This window comes from Balaenoptera musculus, chromosome 11 (genome assembly GCF_009873245.2).
Source record: "Balaenoptera musculus isolate JJ_BM4_2016_0621 chromosome 11, mBalMus1.pri.v3, whole genome shotgun sequence".
Lineage (NCBI taxonomy): Eukaryota > Metazoa > Chordata > Mammalia > Artiodactyla > Balaenopteridae > Balaenoptera > Balaenoptera musculus.
In genome coordinates this window covers 22,835,573-22,860,213 of record NC_045795.1, presented here as the reverse complement: position 1 = coordinate 22,860,213, position 24,641 = coordinate 22,835,573, and the positions used below count along the sequence as shown (strand labels likewise).

Genomic DNA, 24,641 nt, shown 5'->3' with positions numbered 1-24,641 from the left:
CAGACTTTAAGATGGCCCCCATGAGCCCCACATCCTGGCATTTGCACTCTTGCGTTATATTCCTTGAGTTTGGACAGGACCTGTGACTTGCTTCTGATCAATAGAATACAGCATGTGTGATGTGATGTCACTTGTTACACCTTGTTACATAGGACTGTGATCCCAAATTTGCAAAGACACTTCCTCCCTTGTTGGCTTTAATGAAACAAGTGGTCATGTTGGGAGGTTCATGTGGCAAGGATCTGAGGCCAGCTTCTAGGAGCCAAGGGCAGCCTCCAGCAGACAGCCAGCAAATAACTGAAACCTTGAGCCCCAAAACCACAAGAGACTGAATTCTGCCATCATCCACATAAGATGGAAACCAGTCTTTCCCCAGTAAAGTGTTGAGATAAGACCCCAGCCCTGCTGACACCATTTTGGATGGGATGGTCCAAAATTGAGTGGACATAGCTAAATCATACTCCACTCCTGGCCCACAGAAACTGTGAGATAAGTTGTGTGAGATAAGATACTGTTGTGTTAAGCAGCCAAGTTGGTGATAATATTGTTACAGAGCAACAGAAAACAAATACAAAGGTTAATATACAAGAATCAATTGTATTTTTAAAAAAAGTTTATTTGACATTTTATTTTCTTTTTTTTGGCTGTGACAGGTCTTAGTTGCAGCAGGCAGGATCTTTCCTTACAGCGTGCGGGATTCTCTCTAGTTGTGGCGCGTGGGCCCTGTAGTTTGCGGCATGCGGGCTCAGTAGTTGTGGTGCTCGGGCTTAGTTGCCCCGGGGCATGTTGGATCTTAGTTCCCCAACCAGGGATCAAACCCAAGTCACCTGCATTGGAAGGCGTATTCTTTACCACTGGACCACCAGGGAAGTCCCCTCAGTTGTATTTCTGTACAGTAGCAATGAGCAATTCAAAATAAACGTAAGAACACAGTTCCATGAGTGATAGCATCAAAAAGAATAAAATATTTAGGAATAAATATAACAATTAAGTGTATAATTTATACTCTGAAATGAAAAGAAATATTGCTGAAAGAAAATAAAGGAGATCTAAATAAATGGAGAGACTTATCACTTTCAAGGATCAGAAGACTTAATATTTTTTTTTTTGGCGGTGTGGCGTTCGGGATCTTAATTCCCCGACCAGGGATCAAACCCATGCCTCCTGCAGTGGAAGCACGGAGTCTTAACCACTGGACCACTAGGGAAGTCCTGACTTAATATTGTTGAGATGGCAATATTCTCCACACTGAGCTACAGATTCAATGCAATCCCTATAAAATCCCAGTTAACTTCTTTGCAGAAATTGACAAGCTAATTCTAAAATTCATATGGAAATGAAAGAGAACCAGAAAAGCCAAAATAATCTTGAAATGAAGAACAAAATCAGAAGGCTCATACTTCCTGGTTTCAAAATTTACTACAAAGCTGAAGCTATCAAGATAGTCACAGGAACTATATATCACAGGATCTATTGGCTGCTAAACCCTTTGCTTTCTTCTGAGGACTAGCCCACATCTTTGTTCCTTCTGCTCCCCTGGCTTTAGCTACAAGTTGCAGGTTGTGTTGTACTGGGTCCCCCTGAATGACCTTGCGCTTGATAATAAGAATTGGAGTGATGAGGGCTCACCTCCTACTGCTGCTGTTCCAGGGAATGCCGAAGGCCATTCTTGCCAGTGAGTATGGCCGTTGGGATAGGGTAGGGTGGGGGTGTGGTGATTTATGGGAGGCAGGATTAGGGAGATTAGAGAAACAGAAGGTAGGAGAAGTCCTGACTTCTGGTCCCTACTGGCTCCTATCAGGGTATGCTTTCAACCATCCAGATGTGAGCAAAAGAGAAGCCGGGTGGAAAGGGAAAGGGGATGTCCTTTGTTTTTGTTTTTTAATCTTTCTCTTGGCTCTACGTCCTTGTCCCAAGCTTTACCAACCTCCCTCACCCCCAGCAACCCACTGTGGGGGTCTGAACCTGGTCCACTTGAACCGCCAAACCAGGGAGGAGAGCTTCCCTCACCCTCTGAGGCAACTCTGTGACCCAGCAGTCCTCTCACTTTGCCCAGAGTAGGCAGGGTAACTGCCCCTCCCAGGTTCCTCATAACAGTTTCTGTCTTATACAAACAATGCTCCTGCTGAACTTATTTGAATTGGACATTTTATTTTTATCCCCAGTTTTTCAGGTAAAATTGACATATAACATTATATTAGTTTAAGGTGTAGGATATAATGATTTGATATATGTATGTACTGTGAAATGGTTGCCAATGTGACTGATTAATTAGCTGTTATAAGTCAAAGGCAGTGCATTCCATAAAACTTGGAACTGGAGGGAAAAAAATCACCCCGAATCAGAACATTATTTTTGTGTATTTATTGCCGATTTCCCCCCTAAATATGTAATTTTGTTTTTCCCTGTGGCCTTGCAGCATGTGGGATCTTACTTCCTCCACCAGGGATGGAACCCATATCCCCTGCATTGGCAGGCGGATTCTTGACCACTGCGCCACCAGGGAAGTCCCCAGGTTTGTTTTTTCTTTTTTAAATTAATTAATTAAGTTTTGGCAACACCCCATGGCCTGCGGAACTTCCCCGAGCCGAGGGATTGAACCTGTGCTCCCTGCACTGGAAGCTCGGAGTCTTAACCACTGCACCACCAGGGAAGTCCAATTCAATTTTAATTGTATGTTTATTACGTTCCATATATGGCTATATTTTTCCAAGTTGCTAATCACTCTTTTAACTTCTCTGTGGTTTTCCATGTATAGATGAACATTATTTGCATTGGGTGAGGAAGGAACCAAGGCTCCTAAGCTGAGAGACCTGCCTAGGATCTGAAGTCCAATAAGGGGGTGGGCGCCTCTAGACCAGCCCTGAGCTACTGGCTGACTTGGTGTGGCGTTGGCTATGCGGGACCGGGAGCGTTTCCTGTTCATCGGGGACTTTCTCCGAAACCAATTCCAGTGGGACTTTTCCAGAGAGCGTTTTTGCAGTGCTTTTCTCTCTCTGGCTGGTGCTCTAGTTTCCCTCCCCAGCCCTTACCTGTTCTCCCTCAGCAGTTTTTGTACCTCTAAGGCCCCGCCCTGTTGGGTAAAGAGCTGGAGTGAAGCCGGCTGCCCCGGCGCTGAGTGCCCCGTCCCGGTTGTGCTGGGGAGCCTTGGGGCCAATCATAACAGCTGAGGCGATGCTGTGGGCCCCTGTCCTCTTTCACTCCTTCCTGACCTTCCTGCCAGAGACCCGAGCCCGTTGAGTGGGGAACTGGGGGCAGCGGGCTGGGAAGAGTTGCAGGGGAAACCGAATCCGGCAGAGGAAAACTCCAGAATGGAACTTCAGAGCACTGGAAGCTCAAGGGTGACTTTCCAAAATCTTGGTGCAGGCTGTCACAGGCTTACTATTGTGCGGGCTCTGTCAAAGAAGGGCATGTAGTGCAAACAAGAAGGAAGCTGGCAGATCTCTGAACGAGGCTGGAAGTTACGAATTATGTATTCTTCCTCAGAATAGATGTTTCTGGTTCTTCAAAGCCACTTAGAAAAGAGGCTTTTTGAATATTTCGAAGGGCAGAGCCACAGCCAGAAGCAAGAGTTTGGGGTCCATGGTGTCCAATGTTTTAAATCATCTTTCTTTACAGTTTAAAGTGTGTGTTTATTTATAAAGTATGTAGATGTTCCATTGTTACCAATACATTATGCACATTATAAAAATTTACAAAAACAGAAATCTAAAAAGATGGGATAAAATATTTTAAATAACTTCTTTTTTATTTATCAGAAGCTTGGTTAATGACAGAGTTGAAAGAGATAACACGCACAAACATTCACATTTATTCAGATGGAAGAAGTGCTTCACTGATGTACTCGTTAAATATGACTCATCCAGGAAAACCCCGACCCGAAACTATGTAAAGCTCTCCCCACCCCAAGCTGCTATTTTTGGATTTTCCTTTATGCAAACTAATGAGAAACCGTTGTCTCCAGCCTCAGGTGTCCTATGCATGGTTGCTCAGCAGCTGTTGTTAAACTTCAGAGTCTAGAGGTGTACTAAGAAAACCAGATGGAAAGCCAGGCTCATGACTTAATTGCTGATTAAAATGTTTCTGGACTAGCAAGGAAAAACTCGATGGAAAATGAAACAAATTCTTGACATTCATATCTGGCAGCATGAATGTGATGTCGGTTTCACTCTTTTTTTTTTGTCTCACCTATTTATGAGCAAGAGAGAGAGATGTGTTCTAATTAAAGCTTTGCTACTAAGCTTCAGTTTTCTCACCTCTAACATGGAATTTAAATGTCACTTCATACAGTTATTAAAAGAATTAAAATAAAACAAAGAAATAATAGCAGACCACAGAGGAAATGCTCCAACACAGTGATAATATTTAGGAAACAGACTTTATTTCTGTGCAAACCTAACTGGTTTGGTGAGGGTGTTTAATGGGAGTAAGGTGTGAACTTTTCCATATTTGTACATTTCCTGTCTGCCTGAATGGACCAAGTCATCCAGGATATGGCTGCTGGACTGAACCTTAGAAAGAATAAAGGGGAGTTTGTATACAGTGTCTTTCGTCTTTCTTATGCTCTTGTTTTTTTTTTTTCGTTCTCTTCACCATCATTCCCTGGAATTCAGTGTCTCTGAACATCTAACAACAGCCTTGCTCCCTGCATAGCCCCTGTTCAGGTGCAGGGCCACAGTAGGGATTGGCAGAGAACAGACAGAGGGACCGCTGGCTTGCATGTCCACTGTCTTGGTTCCTCAGGAAGGACTTCTTGACTTGACTCAGCAGGTGCTTCTTCATGGAGTCTAGATCTGAGTGGGGTCAGAGTCAGTTCACGGTGAGAGGGACTTGTTCATCAAAGGAGGAGACCACACCAAGGGGTAAAAATGGAGAGGTTCTTCTTAACAGAGAAAAACAATTCCGTTAAAAGCATATAAATGATATGAATAAGTAATTTACAGAAGAATAAATTCAGTTGCCCAGTAAACATGAAATTATATTCAACCTCTCTAATTACAACATAAGTACATTAAAAAATATATATTTCAACTGCCATTTGCAGCAATGTTGATAGATCTAGAAAATATTATGCTTAGTGAAATAAGTCAGACAAAAAAATACTATATGACATCACTTATACGTGGAATCTAAAAAATAATACAAATGAATGTATATACAAAACAGACTCAGACATAGAAATCAAATCTGTGATCACCAAAGAGGAGAGGGCAAGAGGGGAGGGACAAATTAGGGGTATGGGACTAACAGATACAAACTACTATATATAAAGTAGATAAGCAACAAGGATTTATCATATAGCAAAGGAAATTATACCCATTATCTTATAATAATCTATTATGGAATATAATCTGCCAAAATACTGAATCACTATGCTGTACACCTGAAACTAACACAACATTGTAAAGCAACTCTTCAATTAAAAAACAAAAAACACACTTTAATTCTGTAGAAAAGGCCCTCCCAAGTTTTTGTTGACTTTTTAAATAATCTATTGAGTGAAACTTGCTTATTAAATAATCTGTTGAGTGACAAACAAAAAACTATGTATTGCAAATTCTCCTGTTAATGTGGGTATAAATTGATGATCTTTTTGTGGAGCACTTTGGTACTACCTATTAATATTCAAACTATTCATAAGCTTTGTTTCAACATTTCCACTTAAGAATTCATAGAAACACTTTCTCTAGTACGCAAAGAAATAAGTGCAAGAATACTTTTGAGGCATTATGTATATTAGTGAATAATTGGGAAAAATAGTACTGGAATAGTTAAATAAGCTATGTACATACAGTGAAATACCACACTTGTCATTAGGAAAAAAGATAAGAGTCTATATATATGGACAGGAAACATGTCCACATGATAAATTAAAAGTGTAGAACAATCTGAATTGGAAGAAACATTTATTTCAAACTTCCATCCATCTTTACTAATGTATGAATAGGGGAAAAAAGGGGGAAATTTAGAACAAATAGTTAATAGTGGTTCTCTCTTGGATATTATTATGGGGCATTTGTACTTTCTATATTATATATCTGCTATACATGAATTTATGTTCCTGGTACCTTTGTAAGGTATATGGATTTTTCACTTATTCCTCTCCCTCTCATATACGTATGGTGTATATATGTATAATACACATATTATATATTTTTATATATACATTTGTATATGTACTATGTAATTATGTATTTGTGCTAAGTGCTTGCGATGGTTAATCTCATGTGTCAACTTGACTAGATCCTGGCACCTAGCTATTTGGTCTAACACTAGTCTAGATTTTGCTATGAAGTTATTTTTTAGTTGAAATTAACATGTAAATCAGTAGACTTTGGAAATTCCCTGGTGGTCCAGTGGTTAGGACTCGACACTGTCATTGCCAGGACCCCAGGTTCGATCCCTTGTCGGGGAACTAAAATCCTGTGAGCCACATGGCATGGCCAAAAGAAAAAAAAATCAGTAGACTTTGAGTAATGTAAATTACCCTAGTGATAATGTGGGTAGGCCTTGTCTAATCAGTTGAAGGCCTTAAGGGGAAGACTGAGGTCTCCTGAGGAAGAGGGAATTCTGCTTCCAGACTGCCTTTGGACACAAACTGCAACATCGAGTCTTCCTTAGGTATCCAGCATGCAGGTCTGCCCTGCAGATTTGGACTTGCCAGCCCTCCAAGACTGCATGAGCTAATAATTCCTTAAAGTAAATCAATCTCTTACTCTGTATGTATGTAAATATATATATACATATATATTTGTATGTGTATACATATGTGTGTGTATATATTTATTTCTTCAAATTCTCTCAGTGCGTACTCTGTGTGGGATTTGAATTCACTTATGCCAAGTGTTGTAATTGTCTTTTTCATTGTTTTATGTTGTGTGCCGTGTGTCTCTTATTAGACACACGTGCACACACACTCATTCCTTAGATCCTCACTCAGTAAATTCTGGAGCTTGCTCTGACCCACTGTCTCTTGTTCTTACCTCAGGATCACACTCTCTGCATTATTTCTACTCGGCTGTGTCTGAGCCAGCTCCAGGAGTCCCTTCATTTACTGCTTTTGGCTTCGTGGATGACCAGCCCTTCATTCGCTATGACAGTGAGGAGATGAAGGCAAAGTCTTCTGTTCAGTGGTTGATGGAGGAGCCGAGTTACTTTGAGAATGAGACCAAGATCTTCACAAGTCGGATGAAGATTTTCCACTTAAATCTGAGGAATGTGCAGCAATATTACAACCAAACCATGGAGGATGGTCTGAACAAAGCGCTGGCACAAAAGCAAACAGGTAGGTGCCTCAGAAAAAGCAGAGGAAAGTGGTGGTTATCACATCACACCAATCCCCATGGGTGAAAGGCCCTCTCTACAAGTGTTCCCATAGGATCAGGCTGGGGCAGGAGAACGTGTACAAGTTAACACTTGAGAATGAAAGCTGGGCTAGTCTGGTCACAATGGCATAGGGTCTGTTTGACATGACTTAATAATTAATAAATAGATGAATTAAGCAGTTTTATTGGGTCATGGACATATGCTTAGTATGTCTCTCTTGGGTGCTGGAGGTGGGGATCCAGAAAAGTATAACCTGGTGTTTGTCTTCAGAGAGCTTACAATTAATATGGGAGGGTACTCACACTTCTGTGAAAACTTTATTAACCCTTTGATGCATACCCAGAGATGTCAAAGACAGGAACCTCCTTAAATGCCAAATGAGAAGCAGAGAAATAGTTTACTGAGGTTCATAGGCAACACACCCCAGTGGTCAGAGTTTCATGAATGAGGCGGAACTTTATATAGAACCTGATGGATGTGTATTACTTAGGTCTATGAAGAAAGTAAAAGATGTTTCAAGCAGTAGGAAATTAGGGTGCAGCAAGGTGTGGGGTGGGATTTGGCATAGTGAGTTCAGGGGATAGACTGAAGTTTAATCATTTCTAGTTAATGGCTCTTGAGAGTTTAGCTCTGTTGAAACAAGTTTGTAAAGGGCCTTGAAGCCAAATCAAGGCATAAACCAGTGAGAAGTACAATTCAAGCTGAATACTGAGGCTGCTCAGCTTTTACCAGTTGATCCTTCTAGGAGCATGAATTCAACAAAGGTCTATCAGATGGTTACTTCACAGGCACTGACATAGTACCTGCCATCTAAGGGCTCACAGCATAAGAAGAGAGTGATGATACACAATAAGGTTAGAGTATGTCAGTGTTGGACCAGGAGTTTGAGCTGGGAGACTGTGGGAACCCAGAGGAGAGTGTGGTGAATCCAGGCTGCAGTGATCTCAGATTTATTTATATTTGACTTTGAAATTCATTCAAGAAATTTTTCAGCAGTTTGGGCTTATTGATGTTATTTGCATTCTCTAGTACCTCATGTATTAGTCTGCTCGGGCTGCCATAACAAAATACCACAGACTGCATGATTTAAGCAACAGAAACTTATTTTCTGACAGTTCTAGAGGCTGGAAAGTCCAAGACCAAGATTCAGCAGGGTTCACTTTCTGGTGAGGGCTCCCTTCCTGGCTTGCAGTCAGCCACATTCTCACTTTCCTTGGTGTATGCACATGGAGTGAGTGAGAGATCTCCCTATCCCCCTAATCCCTGTTGGATTAGGGCACCATGCTCATGACCTCATTTAAACTTAATTACCTCCTAGAATCTCCAAATAAAGTTACATCGAGGTTTAGGGCTTCAACATATGAATATTGGAGGGATAAAATTCAGTCCATAGCATTCAAGGAAAACTGTACTTAGCACTCTGTGCCCTCCTGTGTTAATGCTGTGTAGTGTGATCCTGTTTTCAGGAACTTGTGCTTAGAATCTGAGACTCTTAGCACAGAAGAGACCTGTAAGGTCATAATCTAACCCTCCATTTACACAAGATAAATGTGGAACCCTGGAGGTTGAATAACTTGCCCAAATAACACAGTTCATGGCAAAGTCCAAATCTGTAACTCCCCATCCATGGCTTTTTCAGTACCTCCTGGAACCAACCATAGGCCACTCCCCACAGCAGAGCTGACAGCCAATAAAAGAGATCAGTATCAGGACAAAACTAGTTGGCCTATAGAATGTGAATGGCCTCTAAGGAGAAGATAAGAGATAAGATGGGAAGGCGTGGGGGAGCTGGAACCATGGATGCGGAGGCCTTGGAGGCAGGCTCCGCCTGACTGACACTGCTTGGTCCCTGGGGGTGGGCAGGTCCCCACACCCTCCAGTTCACCTTCGGCTGTGAGCTCCAGCAGGACGGCAGGCCCGCGGGGCACTGGCAGTATGGCTATGATGGTGAGGACTACCTGAGCTTGCATATGGACTCTCTGCAATACACAGCAGCACCATTCATTGCTCGGTACACCAAATGAAAATGGGAGGCTGGTGGGAACTTCATTGAGAGAGACAAGAACTAGTTGGAGAAAGAGTGCGTCCTGTGGCTGCAGAGATACTTGAAATTTGGAGGGGAGAGCTTGAACCGCACTGGTAATGACCTCCCACAGCCCACCCACTCAGCCCTTCCCCCATCCCCAGCTTGGGCCATTCTCTCTCCAGAGTGTGGGTGAGGTGAGGGGGTCTCCTCCAGAACTGATCCAGCACAGGGGTGTAAGATATTTAGTGTGGGATGGCTGGGGCCAATGTGCTGATGATGACTTCCCTGCAAGCCAGAGATGTGGACTGGGGGGCTTCCTATCTTGAGTCTCCTGGACGGTGCCATCTGACCCACCCATTCTTCTTTTTTTTTTTTTTTTTTTAAAGCTTTGATTCAAACACCGATTTTTAAAAAATTAATTAATTTTTTGGCTGCATTGGGTCTTAGTTGTGGCATGCGGGATCTTTGTTGAGGCATGTGGGATCTTTCATTGCGGTGCGTGGGGTTCTCTCTAGTTGTGGCGGGCGGGTTTTCTCTCCTCTAGTTGTGGCACGCAGCGTCCAGGGCACATGGGCTCTGTAGTTGTGGCGCACGGGTTCCAGAGTGCATGGGCTCTGTAGTTTGCGGCATGCAGGCTCTCTAGTTGAGGCATGCGAGCTCAGTAGTTGTGGCACATGGGCTTAGTTGCCCCGTGGCAAGTGGGATTTTAGTTCCCTGACCAAGGATTGAACCTACGTCCCCTGCATTGGAAGACGGATTCTTTACCACTGGACCACCAGGGAAGTCCCGACCCACCCATTCTTATTAGGCTCAGGAAACTACTCTCAGGAGGGCACAGAGCTACTTCATAGAACCTTGGAGGTTTTTCACCCTTTTGGCACTTTTCCACTAGATACACACCTGTATCTAGAAACATTGACCAAAGGCTTGATAAGAGTGGAGAGTCTTTGAAGAGGCTCTTATCCTGGAGGAGAATGTTAGATTGAGTTCCCACACCCTTGTCTTTAACCTGGCTCAGCTTAATATGGGTCCCTCTACCTTCAGATAGAGGAAGCTCCCTGTCTCCCCCTGGTCAGCAGTCATCAGGAGTTGTGGTGTCTTGGTCTTTGGAGTCGATGCCACTCAGTGAGCCCTTGCCTGAGCCCTCCCTGCTTTGTCTACCACAGAGCCTCCCAAAACACACGTGGCCCAACACACCGGCCCTAATAGGAGGTCACCCTGAGATGCTGGGCCCTGAGTTTCTACCCTGCAGAGATCACCCTGACCTGGCAGCGTGATGGGGAGGATCAGACCCAGGACATAGAGCTTGTGGAGACCAGACCTGCAGGGGATGGAACCTTCCAGAAGTGGGTGGCTGTTCTTGTACCTTCTGGAGAGGAGCAGAGATACACGTGCCATGTGCAGCACGAGGGGCTGCCTGAGCCCGTTACGCTGAGATGGGGTAAGGAGGGGAATGGAGCGGGGAGATTCTCAGGGAAGCAGAAGCCCTTCTGGAGAACTTCATCAAGGTCAGGACTAAAGACTGAGGTCTGGGCCCCTTCCCTTCTCTTTCCTTCCCAGAGCCAACTTTCCTTCCCATCTCCATCAAGGGCAACACTGCTGGTGTGGTTTTCTTTATGGTCATTGGAGCTGTGGCAGCTGGAGCTGTGGTGGTTTTGATGTGCAGGAAGAATCAATCAGGTAGGGAAGGGAGGGAGGGAATCTGAGTTTTCTTGTCCCGCTGTGGGGTTTCAAGCCCACATAGAAGTCTGCCTGCCTCGTTACTGGGAAGTACCATCCACACATGTGTGCTTAGTAAGTTTGGGACCTTTTGCTTTCACTTATTCTTTGTAAGGCACATGTGAAAATCGAGACCAATATCAACGTGATGAATCTGGTGACGGGGACATGATTCCTAGGATTTGAAGGTCAGGGAATGTCACTACTGAGGACAGGCCTCCAGGAGGGTGGTTGGTCCAGTCCCTGCACATCTACTTTCTTCATGTTTTTGGATCCTGCCCTGGGTTTTCAGTCACAGTTCTGGAAACTTCCCTGGGGTTCAGGACTAGGGGGTTCCTTTAGGGCCTCATGACCTGCCTTCTCCCTGGCTTCTCACAGGACATTGTGTTTTTTTCCTCAAGTGGAAAAAGAGGGGCTATTCTCAGGCTGCAAGTAAGTATTGAGCAGAGGTGGTGGTGGAGGGTGAACCCTGAGATCCTTGGGATAGTGCAGACGGGAGCCGATGGGGGAGCTCACCCACCCCATGATTCCTTCTTTAGTCACATCTCTGGGCTCTGGCCACGTCCTGTTTTGTTCTCCCCCAGGCAGTGACAGTGCTCTGGGCTCTGATGCTCTCACTAATTCTAAAGGTGAGGCCCTAAAGGGCCCAAAATGGGAGAGAGGCTGGGGCAGAGGGAACACACTGGGTTATGGAGATTCTTTGAGTGGGACATTTTGAGCATGTGGGGGGCTGTTAAGAATGGACCACTTACGGTGATTGACCTGAATTTGTTCATGATTATTTTCTTTCACAGTATGAGAGAATGGCCTTGTGTGGGACTGAGTGATGTAAGATTTGTTTGTGCCCCACCCCCCTCCTTTGTGACTTTGGATCCCCTGACTTCTGTTTCTGCAGCTTGCATCTGAATGTGTCTGTGTTCCTCTTAGCATAATGTGAGGAGGTGGGGAGACTGGCCCACCCCTGCCCACCACGACCCCTCCCCACCCTGACCTGCGTTCTCTTCCCTGATCCACTTGCCTGTTCCAGCAGAGGTGGGGCTGGGCCACCTCCATCCCTGTCTTAACTTCACGTTGCACTGAATTGCAGTTTCTTACTCCTTATTGAAAATAGGAATCTGGATATGAATTTGTTTCTTCTGATTCTTGTCGTGAGGTGGGGTTGGTGGGTTAATTAAAAGATAGGAAGATTCTTATATTTTGCGAGAAATAAATGGAAGTGCTGAGAACCTTCCAGAATACGTGTGCTTGCTGTGCTCTGTCTGTTGCAGGTGGGACAGGAGGAGGCTGTGAGGAGCCGAGCGTGGACGCGGCCTGTGCCCACTCCATGCTCAATGCATCGTGGGCTTTGATGTGGTCACTCCTGGTCACATCTTCTCAGCTTCTTTGTCCTTGTCCCTTCAGTAGAACCTTGTCCCACCAGGACTTGTGATCACAGGGACTCGGACATCACCTGGACCTTGTCTTGTCTTCTGGACTCTGGGCAGTGAGGACTTTACCTGGTTGGGTCAGCCAGGACTCAGGACTGGGTCTGGCCCTCAGCCCTCATCTTTTGGGTGTTTATTATTATTTTTTATTTGTTTCTATAGAGAATTACGCCTCTTCTTGTTCTTGGGTATGAATTCTAGTCTCATTTTACTGTGGGTGTCCCCCATCTCTTGACAGGAGCAGGAGTGATTTTGCCTGTCATTGTCCCCACAAGGCCCAGGAGCTCCCTGCTCACTGTAGTGTCAGTGGTCTGCAGAAATGAGTTTTCTGACTCATCCAGCTCTTGCCCTCCTTCTAAGGCTATTTTCTGGATTGTTCTTTCCGTCTTTTCCCCAACCTTTCTTTAAGGAACCAGATCCCAGAATTAGTAGAGAGGAGGGATCTGATAGTTTCTCATCTTAGAAATTCCTCTTATCTTCTCTGCTCACTACTCCTTCTCCCTGCCCTTAGCTCTAGTAGTGCTAGTGCTGGCTTCAGGCCAGACTCATGGATTTATAAAGCTGAGTCTAATTTAGCTTTACAGTGGATTGGAAAATAGGACGCATAGGTCAAGGACCATTGTTTTCTCAAGAGGGAAAGAAGTTGTGTGCTGTGGTGTGCAGGAGGGTTGGTGTGGGAAGAAGGAGAAGGAAGGAAGGAGGGAGGGAGGGAGAGCAGCACTTGTGAGAAAAGCAAGGCAGGATTGACACCAGTGAGAGTAGATGTCGTGCTGTAGCTGCCACAGAACAACATGTGGCCTTAGGCTACGTTAATAAAGATACTGCCTTTAGAATACGGAGGTGCTATCCACTGATCATTCATTCAACTGATATATATGTTGTGTGTCAGATACATGACACACTATTTTTGCATCTAAGAAACTTCAGAAAACTAAAGTCAGGCAAAGTTGTTGGCCGGTGGAGCATGTTCTGGTGGGAATGGGCAGAGTGGGTACTATAAGCAGAGTAATAAAGGAAGTGTTTACCTTAGAGGTTGGTAAATGCTTTGAGGAAGGAGACCCAGCATGTAAGTGTGTGGGGACAGGGAAGGTGGCTGTTTTACTAGGGCATCATTGTCAGTGTGGGCCTCATTGAGAAGGTGACCTTTGAGTAAAGATGCGAAGGACATGAAGGAATGTCCATGAGGATGTCTGGGGCAAGTTCTCTCCAGGCAGGGGAGCCTCCAGTGCCAGTGCACTAGGGCAGGAGAGTGTCTGCGTGCTCAAGGAAGAGTGAGGAGGCCATCGTAGCTGGAGGAGAGAGGAACTGAGATGAGATCCAGTGTCCGACCAGATCATGTGGGCTTTGAGAATATTGGATTGACTTTTCTCTGAGGAAGATGTAGCACTCCAAGACAGTTTTGGAAGAAGAGGGACCTGGTATGACTTCTTTTTAGAAGCATCAGTCTGGCTGTTGCGCTGAGAACAGAATCGAGAAGTGAAGGGTGAACAATGCAGCAGTAGAAACTGTAGGAAATAGTGCAGTGTCCAGGCTGGAAATATTGGTGCTCATCTTTCTAGCCATGGGGCTCACCACGTGCTAGGTTTGGGAGTCTTTGTTTCTTCACTTCCTGTTTTCACTACAGATCAGATTCCTTGTTTGTTTTATGATTTGGTTTGGAGGCAGCAAATTGTGCTCAGAGACTGAGATTGTCTTTGCTAATAGTTTATTTAACACAGGTTCACTGTGGAAATTAAAATAATTTCATCAGCCAATAGCATACAGGATAATGTCTTTTAATAAGCTAATAAAGAAATAACATACTCCAAACAAATGATTAATTACACTGTTGTTCTGGGCAAGGGGAGATTACAGAAATAATGTCCAAATGTACTTTGAGGTGCATCTTTTATAGGAGTTTGTTTTCTCGGGAGAGAAGGCTTTGCTAGAGCATGTTGCTAGGGAACGTTGGAGCCTGTGTTGGTGGGCAGGCGAGGCTGCTCCGAGGGTTATCACTCCAGGGACCATTGCATGGCTCATGTCACTGCCAACCAGGAGGGCCTCGGTGAAGCAGGAACAGGTGTCCCTTCCCTTCCTGAGACTGCTGCGTGGTTGAACATCGCTGCTGACCAAAGTGTTGCCTTGGCCAGGGCAGGAGCAAGTGTCTCAATATCTTCAGAGAGCTAGATCCGTGAAGGGTAGCTTTGCCCTGACTGAAACTCTCAGATATTCCTCCCTAACTGTTGGTTTTTTATATTGTAAATGTCCCTTTGCCATAGTTGCTTCTCCACATGTTCTTACTGATAAGCCCCCAGAGGGCCCCCGTCAGCAGCTGGGCTGCTAAGTGCTTATCAGTCAACAGCAGAGGACATGATGACATCCTGACACAACTTACTTCATTCTTATGTCAAAACAACTTTACTTTGAAGAACAACGTTTTTTGGTCCTTACCATAAACAAGTGGATTAAAACAACTCCACTTAAGGTATAAACAAGTGGATTTGAAATCATTTCAAACCAATATATTTACAACGGTCCTAGCCAGCATCAGAATCACTGCTGGTGGTCTCTTCCTCCTCCTCCTCCTCCTGTCTCGAGGCAGTGACTGTGGAGGCTGAGATCTAGAGGAGAAACTCCTCAGGTGGAAAAGGAATGCAGAGCCACTTGACATTGGTTTTCACTGGGAGTCTGTGCTTCCCCAGCCTGGCTTGGACAGCTGAACTTGAGACAGCTGACCTCAGTTCCCTCATATCCTGTCCCCGGTCATCCCAAAATAAATATTCCATCGCTCACTTCCCGAATTCTATTTGCTACCAGTGAGTCACTAGCTCCAACTTATGCTCTAAGGGTAAAGGTTATACATGGGCATGGATGCCAGGAGATGAAGATCTTTGGGAATATCTTAGAGTCTGTCTGTTTACCACCTAGAAAGGTGAATCAGTTTTGTGATTAAAAGAGTCAGTTTTGTTAGCTAGAAACATAAAGGTAGGGACTTCCCTGGTGGTCCAGTGGTTAAGACTCCACGCTCCCAATGCAGGGGTCCCGGGTTCGATCCCTGGTCAGGGAACTAGATCCCACATGCATACCACAACTTAGGAGCCTGCGAACCGCAACTAAGACCTGGCACAACCAAATTAATTAATTAATTAATTTTAAAAAGAAACATAAAGGAAAGCCAACTTTGCTAATAGCTGATGTTCTCTCATTTTTCTCGTGGCCCAAAGAATTCTGAAAGTTCTTTTTATTTATAGTTACATGGTTTAATAATCAGCATGACCTTAAATAGCTTAGGAAATATTATGATGTACCAGGAGAGGCACATGACCCAGACCTCCTGACCAATCAGGGTGTACCACATTGTACCACATCTGCCTGGCAACAAGGATTGGTCCAAAGGTAACCTTCTCTGGTACTTTATGTATGGACACTGTGAGAAAGATGTTTATTTTTCTGCTTAAGTTGTTAAAGTGGCGCAATGTGAGGGAGGTTAGAGATGATCTTGGCTACCTTCCTTAGGAACAGAAAGAGAGAGCTGATGACAAGTTTGATTCCCTAGATCCAGTTATGTCTCAAGTCAGCCTCATCCCTGCCCTCTCAGGTAGATCAACATGCTCAATCTGTTCTGCTAAAACTGTTAACTTGTGACTGAAGGAGTCCTACCACAATGATGCAAATATTGTTATTTTTTTAATGAGAGCCCAGCAGAATTTAATGTTCTCTCCATCATCCAATGACTAGTCTAATGACTAGTCTAGTCTAATGACTAGAAGTATAGCCTTGGATACTTATATTACTATGTGAGCCCTAGGTTAATAGTTCTGAGTGATGCTCTGTGGGAAGGAAGGGCAAAATCCTACCTGGAATACATGTCAGCCCAGATCAAGGTCAATCCCTGATTTTTCCAAGGTGGAAGAGTAACAACATAATCAACTTGCCACCAAGGGGCTGGTTGCCCTCCTCAAGGAATGATACCACATTGGAGTTTATTTGTTGCTGGAAGATCAGCTGTTCAGTTGTAGCAGTAACTATATCAGCCTGGGTGAAAGGGAGCCCAACCATGGATATTCCTTTTATAGCTTGTTGTGCAAACACTGAGTTAGCTAAGGACAGAGGCTGGCTAATGTCTACTGGCTGAGTCATTCTGTGCTCTTGGTTGTTTAGTGTCTCTTGCATAGTAGATAGTTTTTGATGGGCATTAACATGTGATACAGCTTATCCTAACACTTTGTGCCTACCATATGCCTCTTCCCAAATATTCTTGTCCTGATCTTCCAATCTTGCTCCTTTTAGGTCCCTCCCAGGCCCCTCCAGTTAAGCCACCGCCACTGCCTGAGTTTGTGCATAGTCTTACCTCAGGCCACTTCTTTTTCTTTATGCAATGTGGGTAAGTAGGAGTGCCACCTGAAGTTCTGCCCATTGGAAGGACGGCCCCTCAGCACTGTCTTTGGTCATCCCTGAGTGGGGCTATGGTGCAGCACGGCAGTAGCCCACTTTTGGCTCACACCAACATACTGAGCTGCCACATTTGTGACCCAAGCTCAGGTTTTCCCCTCTTATGTCAACTGGTCATAGGAACTCCCCGTTAGGTCATAGGTGAGAAATGAGGAAAAGAGAAAGGCACAACAGTGGTAGGTGACATGAAGGCCTGAGCCATTTGTTTATGCAACTGAATTGAGGTAAAATTCCCTTTAGGTATTCAATAGCCTTATATCATGTACCAGAAACTGCATAAATCTGCTCTATTAAACATATCACATTCAGCACATCTGCTGCAATTAGGCTAATTTGAGTTAAATTTCTAACAGTTCCCTATCATCTACCATGATCCATCCAATTTTTGCAAGAACCAGACCAGCAAATTAACTTAATATGTTTGGACTACCCTCCATGCCTGCATCCTTTATGTATTTGAGGGTGGTATTAACCTCTTTAATTGCCCTCAAGATACAATATTGTCTTAATTTTCTATCCTGCCTGAGGTTCAAAGGCTAATTCATGGGCTTCCACTTGGCCTCTCTTACTACCAGGCTTTTATTCCACAGGTCAAAGAAACAATGTGAGGGTTCTGGCAATTGTTAAGCATGTCCATTCCAATGACACATTTGGAAACTGGGGAAATAACCACCAAGTAGATGTGTGGACACAGAGGACCCACTGAGATATTGGTGGACCTGAGACAGGAAACAAATTATTTCCTGGTCCCCATATGCCTCTCCCTAATGGGAGTCCATGATGGTGCTTTGGTTCCCCAAGAATTAGTGTCAAATTGGATCCTGTGTCCAATAAACCTAGCAAAGATCAGGGTATTTTCTTTCTTAAGTGTATGAATAAATGGCCATTGATTCCTTTAGTGATGGGCTTGGGGAATTACTGATGTACACTTGACATGGTGTTGCACGGGACTTCAACAGGGGACCTGGCCTCTCCTCTAATTAATGGATTCTGTGTCTGAGATCTGGCTTGGGTCTGGAAACTGGTCAAGGAATCATAACTTTTTAAAAAATTTTTTCATTTATTTGCTTATTTATTTATTATTTATTTTGGCTGTGCTGGGTCTTAGTTGCGGCACGTGGGATCTTTCGTCACTGCATGCGAGATCTTTGCTGCGGCATGCGGGATCTTTTTTAGTTGCGGCATGTGGGATCTTTTAGTTGTGGCATGCGGGATCTTTTAGTTGTGGCATGCGGGATCTTTTAGTTGTGGCATGCGGGATCTAGTTCCCTGACCGGGGATTGAAGCCGAGCCCCCTGCATTGGGAGCATGGAGTCTTAACCACTGGACCACCAGGGAAGTCCCAAGGAATCATAACTTTGTATTGGAGCCATTAATCTCAGCCTTCAGCTTATTCATTTTTCTTCTATTGGTTAAAATATTAAGCAACACTCTTGTAGGCTGCCCATTTATCTTGCCCCTAGGAGTACAATGGTCTGTTACCCATTTCCAAAATTCCTTGCAGTCAGAATTTTCTGGCTTCAGTTCTGACATTGCTGGCTATTTTGGCAATTCTGCCCACTTTGTTTCTAACTTGCTGTCACTTGTCCTCTGGCTTTCTGGGATCCTATTATCCCCATTAATGCTAAGGAGCCAGGTTCTGTAATATCATCTCCTAGAGTCAGGCCCGGCTTACCAAGCACAGGCACAATGAGGTTGATACTCCCCTTGCCTGCACATTCCTTATTGCCTGATAAACAGTATCCTCTGGGTCCCTCCAAGGAAAATAGTCACCTCGTGTGTTATTCATGGACATTTAGGTTATTTCTGTTTTTTTGGTTATTATGAATAATGTTGCTTGAACATATGTTGCAAACTTAGTAATACACTGTAATAATTAATTATTACTTCGTATAATTTTTATGTCTTCAAGGTCACTGACCTTTTCTTCTGCAATATCAAATCTGCCATTACACATCCAAACACAATCTACCAATCTACCAATACACATCCAGTGTATTTTTTTAAAAGTCATTTATTTATTTATTTTGGCTGCTTTGGGTCTTTGTTGCTGTGCGTGGGCTTTCTCCAGCTGCGGCGAGCGGGGGCTACTCTTCGTTGCAGTGCGCAGGCTTCTCATTGCGGTGGCTTCTCTTGTGGAGCATGGACTCTAGGCACACGGGCTTCAGTAGTTGCAACGAGTGGGCTCAGTAGTTGTGGCTCGCAGGCATGGCGCACGGGCTTAGTTGCTCCGCGGCATGTGGGATCTTCCTGGACTAGGGATCGAACCCGTGTCCGCTGCATTGGCAGGCGGATTCTTAACCACTGCACCACCAGGGAAGTCCCATCCACTGTATTTTTATCTCAGACGTTTTCATCTCTAGAAGTTTGATTGTGGTCTTTTATATACCTTTCATGTCCTTATATAACTTTTTGAACATAAGGAGTACATTTATAATAACTTCTAATGTCACTGTCTGCTAATTCTAACATCCTAGTCCTCACAGTTCATAACTCTGTCCCCTTAACTCACTGAGACTGCTGGGCTGTGTTAGGGCTCCTCCCCACCCGCGCTGTGTCCTGGAAACTCTCTCCAGGAAGGAAGCTGGACAATTGTAGGCCTTGCTGCTTTCGTTTCCCTTCTCATAGGAGTCACAGTTCTTGTGCTGCCTGATGCCCAAGGTCTGAATACTGTTGTTTCATATATTTATCTGAATTTGTTGTTGTTTAAGACAGGAGAGTAAATCTGATCCTTGATACTCCATCATGGCATTTTCAAGCTTGTCATTTTTCTCTTTATACAAAATAATCCAGGTTGTTTTATTTTCTATGTTTTATAATTACAATATTGAAGTTTTATGAGCCTCTTTGTACTATCTGTTGTTTCTTGTGGTTCTCAATTGTATTGTCTTTTGCCCACTTGTACTTATACATCTCCTGCTCCAAGCTGCTCCTTTATCTTGTGCAAGTATTTGTGTAAATTCTTTGACACATAGGTTAAATGTCAAACAAATATATTAGCAATAAATGTGAACAAAAACAAGAATGTGGAATAAGAAATGAAATAAAAATTAAAATCTATCAGCTTGGGGGCTTCCCTGGTGGCGCAGTGAAGAATCTGCCTGTAGATGCAGGGGACACGGGTTCGAGCCCTGCTCTGGAAGATCCCACATGCTGCAGAGCAAGTAAGCCTGTGCGCCACAATTACTGAGCCTGCTCTAGAGCCCGTGAGCCACAACTACTGAGCCCGTGTGCTGCAACTACTGAAGCCCGTGCGCCTAGAGCCTGTGCTCTGCAACAAGAGAAGCCACCGCAATGAGAAGCCCGCGTACCACAACGAAGAGTAGTCCCCGCTCGCTGCAACTAGAGAAAAGCCTGCGCGTAGCAACAAAGACCCAACGCAGCCAAAAATAAATAAATTATTTAATTAAAAAGAAAAAGAATGAAAAAATCTATCAGCTTGGCAAAGATGAAAATGAATGAGGAGGATATTGCCAGTATAGGGAAAAAATATACTGGTCATAAAGCTTGATGGGATTAAAAACTGGAATACAAAATTTCTTTTTTTCTCCTCTTCTTACCAACTCTATTAATTTGTGTTTACTCTTAGAATATTATAGGGTTACAAAGTAAGTAGTAAAGAGAACATTTAATTTAGTAATTGAATATTAGATTCCCCAGACATGGTCTAAATATAAATGATACCAAAAGATTATATAATATAAAATTATTTTTTAGTGTGCTAAGCACAAAGCTGACTTTCTTAACTATTCAAAGAAAGCTATCTAAAATCCAGAGTCTTTTGCTCATCTCTATCCTGAAGTATAGAATTTGGGGGGAAAATAATAGAACTAATGAGTACATTAAATTTTAATAAACTGTTAGGCTTTTTTTCAGCTTTGAAATAAAGATAAGTAGTGTAAAATTTCTAAAGGGCACTTTTGCAAATCATCTCAACAATTTAAGTATGCTTACATTTTAATGCAGAAATAACTAAATTCCTGGGACTTCCCTGGCAGTCCAGTGGTTAAGAATCTGCGCTTCCAACGCAGGGGGCACAGGTTCGATCCCTGGTTGGGGAATTAAGATCCCCCATGCCGCACAATGCAGCCAAAAAAAAAAAAAAAAGAAATAACTAATTCCTAAAAAGAATTTATCCTAAGAAGATAATCACACATGTCTCAAAAATGTGTTCAAGGATGTTTCTTGAATTGTGGTTTATAAAAGCAAAATAGTGGAACTTATCTAAATGCTGTAATGAGGGTAACTGTGAATAAAGGAACACATTTCTCAGGCAATAATGCCATGTGATTTACATGGAGAGTCAAATTTAATCCTCAGAGCAAACCCATGAAGCACCCAATTTGTGATCCCTTTGTACAGACAGGGAAAGGGAAACTCAGGGAGGTTAAGGAGGTGGTAGAGTTGGGGTTGAACCCAGGATATCTTCTCTCAGAGACCTTTGTGACCCATCTTCCTTTGGTTCCCTGTCCATCAGGTGGCAGGCATGACTCTGCATCCCATGCAAATGAACTGTTGCAGTGTTCCAGAATGTTCTGCGATAGGAAACTGCTAGGCTCAGAACTCAGGAGGTCATCAAGCGGCAGTGTGACTTAACTGCCCAAGCCACACTAAAGTCCATCATCCAGCGTATGTTTTGAGGCCTCCAGTGGATCAGGATCTGCTACTTCCTGGAGACAGAGTGAAGAAAAAGAGTAAGACCCTGGTGCTATGGAGATCTCACTGTTGTGAGGGAAATGAACATTTAGCAGAAATCATGAAAGCAGATAACCAGGAGAACTAACGGATTCCCTATGACTATAATCAATAATATCTAAAAGATGTAAAAAAGATACGGCATATGAAACAAGAACAGAATTACATACAATTGTATACAGTCAGAGAAGAAGAAAGCACTCTTTAAAATTAGAAATATCACAGAAATAAATAATTCAATAGATGAATTGGAAAATTAAGTTGTACTTCCATTTAGTGCTACAAATGGAAAAGTAATGGCAAGAAGGAGAGAAGAACTATACGAATTCTGGGTTATCAATCAAGGGATTCCAACACATCAATAATACAAGTTTCAAAAAGAATGGAAAGTAGCAAATAATTTTAAAATTTCAAGAAATTTTCTCAGAGTTTGACAGACAAAAGTTTACATTTTGAGTGGTCCCAACCAAGTTCTCAGCACAGGAGATGAAAACAGATACACATGAAGATACATCACAAATGAAATTTCAGAAAAAGGGTGGAAAAGAAGAGAACCTGAAAACTTCAAGAGGCAAGAAAATCTGCTCTGGAGAAGCTAGAAAATGTTGAAGCAGTGCCTTCCAAATTCTGAGGAAAATTATTTCCAACACAGAATTCTATACCAAGTCACTATGTGAATAAGTGTTAGCATAGCCTGAAGACATTTTTAGATATTAAGGGTTTCAATATTTTACTTTACATGTTCCCTTTCTCAGGATACTAACTAGATGAAGTAGGGGGGCAATGTTTGAGAAAACCAAAAAGAGGAACACATGGGATCCAGGCAACAGGGAAGCCAGTAGGAGAGAAAGGCCAGAGGGCTGCCCAGGATGAGGTGAAGGAGATGTGGGACATCAGCCCTGCCCCAGGTGTGCAGGGAACCAGTCCCCGTGTGGCAGCATCGAGGTCTATGGGAGAGTCTGTGCGAAGAGACGAAGCTGGTAGAATATCCGATGTGCTTGAATATATTCATAAATATTTAGATGGTGGAGGAAAGTTTGGGAATGATTTCATAATGAATACAGCAGAAACTAAGCAAATGAAGGAATAAGACATTTATTTACTCCAGAAAAATTTTTTAAAAATTCAAGGGAAAAAAATTATCATAGTCTACTAAATGCTTAGTTGTGAATAGCGTTTACATGGTTATAATAATGTAGATACTGAACACTGAGCTAATCAAAATTATAAAATAACTATTTGGAGGACTGTGGTATGTTAAAGAGAACTAATCCACTAAAATGATACACAAACTGAAAAACAAAGAAGGAGCACTACAAACGTGCTATGTAGACAACAGAAGTAACAATAAGAGAAACAGACAGAAGTTGGCTCTGGGCTCAGAAATGGGATGCATGGAAGACTGGGGATGTATGTCTCCTTAACGAGCCTTGTAGAGGTATTTACTTTTCAAGATATGTGCGTATATGCATCTGATAAAACGAAAAGACAACCTAGTAGGTGAGAGAATGGACTCAGGGATTGTTCTATAAGGAGTGTCATAGAAGTGGGGCACTGGTGGGTGGGGGACGTGGGATCAGGTGTTGGATTTTGATGGGATGATTTTTTTTCTGTTGTTGTTGTTTTGGCCCACACCGCACGGCATGCGGATCTTAGTTCCCTGACCAGGGTTCGAACCTGAGCCCCCTGCACTGGAAGCGCGGAGTCTTAACCACTGGAACGCCAGGGAAGTCCTGGAATGATTTTTGTTTTCATTTATTTAGTTTCATTTTGTTTGTTTTAATGAGAGGTATTACAGCACATTTGTATGCAAGAATGAATGATACAGTAGAGACTAGGAAATTGATTCTCGGGGGAAGCAGGGGCCCAATCTTATGCCCAAGCTGAGGGGTGACCTTAGATAGGAGTGGGACTGTCCATCATAACTGGTTGGAAGGCAGAGATACAGGCACAGAGCTTGGGGCCACTGAGGTCTGTGCTCATCAACTTAGAGTTTCAGCACTTGGGCAGCAGCAGGTTATATAATAAACTAGAAGAAAATGCAACAAAATATTTCCATGTGTGAGGGTTACAGTTATTTTTACTGTCATTTATTATTTTCAGCATTTTGTAAATTTTCTATAGTGAATATACATTATCATATATACTATCCATATACATTATAATCAGAATTTTAAAAGCTTGGTTTAAAATTTTAAAGGGAAGGCAGATGGGTAGAAAAGTCAGGAGTTTGGGACAAAGAGCTGGAAGTGCAGGACTGCTATGTCTGGGCTCTGGGGCAATAAATTTACAGAGCTGTTTCTCCAATTTCAGGACACTGTTCTGTATGAAGTCCAAGCAGGGTCTTTCCCTTCTTTGGGGAGCTAGGTCATTTATTACTATCTTGTCAACTCTTTGATGCTTTTAAGAAGATGGTTTTTGAGTTTTACATGGCATTTGTACCTCTTTTCAGTGGAAGGATTTGTCCATATACTATAGCCAATCTTTTCTAGAAATGGAAAATTTAAGCCAAAATAGTTCAGCGAAAAGATCTTTGGGGAGTTTCTGGTTTTGGTTCTACACATAAGCAGCTTGGAAATCACCTCTCTGTCCTTAAACCAAGTAAAAAGCTGAACAGACTGAAAAATCACCAACTTCTCAGATTCGTAAAAGAGGAGAGGAAACAAGGCAAACTACTGCCCCCAAGATTAAAAAAAAAAAAATTCCAAAAAGTTCCCCAAAGCAAAATTTGAATTTGCTATATACCAGCAACTATTTTCATAGCATTTACATTGTATTTATAACCATTTGCATGGCAATTACATTGTATTAGGTATTAGAAGTAACCTAGAGATGATTTAAAGTACACAGGATGATGTGTGTAGGTTATATGCAAACACTATGCCATTGTGTAAAAGGGACTTGAGCATCCACAGATTTTGGTATCTTTGAGGGGTCCTGAAATCAATCCCCTGTGGATGCTGAGGGACAATGTAGATCAACTGAACAGAATAAAGAGCCTAGAAATAGACCCACATAAA

The 24,641-nt window shown here is 43.1% G+C and overlaps 1 pseudogene; it reads left to right on the top strand.

The window, feature by feature from the left end:
• Positions 1-2,812: 2,812 nt before the first annotated feature.
• Positions 2,813-13,203, top strand: LOC118903655 (annotated as a pseudogene).
• Positions 13,204-24,641: the final 11,438 nt, after the last annotated feature.